Consider the following 2057-nt stretch of genomic DNA (forward strand, 5'->3'; position numbering starts at 1 on the left):
GCATGTACGTAGTTTTTTGTAGCAACATAGTGTACTTTTGAAGTATGTTTCAACCATCCAGCATCAATTTTGTGAATAACATCCTGGTCACTCAACATCTTTAGGTATGATCGATCCTACGGTAGCAAATTGTCACTCGAGTCATTGTGCGTCTTTCTAATGTCAACCACTCTTGTAGGGTTCTGCTTGTTGTTTCAGTCATTTGGCGAATAACACAGGTTATGTGTTTTCAGTACTTGTGCCACTAATTTCTAATCCTTTAGCCCATGCTTTGACAATGGATGAACATTTGGGGTGTAGATGGGCTGGGCTGTCTTTATTATTTCTGGTTTTCGTTCTGTAATTTAAGCGTCATTTCTGAATGTGGAAGGTACTTAAGACTTTGGGCTTAGCAAGTATAGCATCTTATGGCCTTGGTCGTTTGTCCCATGCTTTACCTTGTAATTAAGCTTGAGCATAGAAAGTGCGAAGTTAGTTTGTTTTCAACGGTTCACACTTTCATACGATAACCTTTGAGGCAGATCTGTATTACTATTCACATGATGTAAAATTTATGATCGCACTACAACGAATGTTGTAAATTATGATACATTTTTTTATCTCCACGCGACACATTTTAGTATCGTACAAGTAGATCATGACACATACGAAAACTGTGGGTAGAGCATGTGTGGTGAGCGTCTTTCTACACATACTAGTTTCAGGCCAGTGCGATGCACGGATTTGTTTAATATACAAAAATTGATGTAGCAAAAGAATACAAACAGTTCAAACAGTTTTAATATACAAAAATTGATGTAGCAAAAGAATACAAACAGTTCAAACAGTTTACGAAGCGTTCAAACAGTTTACGAAGCATCTTGTCAAACAGTTCAAACAGTTTACGAAGCGTTCAAACAGTTTACGAAGCATCTTGTTTGGAAAATTGAAAAGGTAGGGAGAGTTAGTTCAAATCTCAAGGAGAACTTTTTATTTTTTATTTTTTACTTTTTATTTCAAATTTAATATGGAGAACTTTTGTAGAAACTTGACAAGTGGCACTTGCAAGAAGATAGCAATTGATATGTTTGCCAAGTGTTGTTTAAAATGGTATGTGACATTTTTGCTAAGTGGCATTTTTGCCAAGTGGCCAATTGAAGGGTAACAACTTTTAGTAATAGTATATAGCTATGAGGCTGTGTCGCAAAACTTGTGTTACATACATGCGCCATAAAATTTGCTATACATACGTATGTCACAAAACTGGTAACACATATATGTGTTAAGAGTAGTGATATATAGTTGTGCCTAGGCCATAAATATATAAATAGTATCACTATTCAACAATATAAATTCCTAGAAGGTCACTCATCCTCAGATTACTTTCATCAAAGCACACTTAAATATGGAGTTGTTTAGTTTATGCATTATCATAATTGTTTAACCATCGTTATAATTAAAACCTAAGATTTATTCTTTAAGCCCATCAATAGATTCTCACACAATTCATGTTGGACTATTATTATTTTTCAATTATATTTAATTGTATATCTAATGACACAAACATGTGTCGCGATTTCCCATATTTTTTATTTATGTCACTATTATTTAATCCTTTACGAGTAACAATTTTATACGTGTCATAAGATAAGTGTACATAAATAAAAAATGTACAACGTGCTGTCAGCATGATCAGCAACAACAACACAGTAGCCGAAGTGTTCTCACGTATCGACCACAAGTTCGACCTTATGTACTCAGGTATCGACCACAAGTTCGACCTCATGTACGCAAAGCGCGCCTTTGTGCATTGGTACGTGAGTGAAGGTATGGAAGAAAGTTCTCAGAGGCTAGAGAACATCTGGCTGCCCTCGAGAAGGACTATGAAGAAGTTAGAACAGAGGGTGCCGATGATGATGGTGAAGAGGGAGAAGATTACTAGATTGTTGGGAGATTTTTGAGTTTGGGATTTGCTTGTGGTCTCATTTTATTTTCCTCCTTTATGTTGTTGATGTTCATTTTGTTATAGTTCCTTGTTAATTTTGTAATGTTCTCCGAATGTTCTGATTGAAAGATAC

Source organism: Asparagus officinalis, chromosome 2, assembly GCF_001876935.1.
Source record: "Asparagus officinalis chromosome 2, Aspof.V1, whole genome shotgun sequence".
Taxonomy (NCBI): domain Eukaryota; kingdom Viridiplantae; phylum Streptophyta; class Magnoliopsida; order Asparagales; family Asparagaceae; genus Asparagus; species Asparagus officinalis.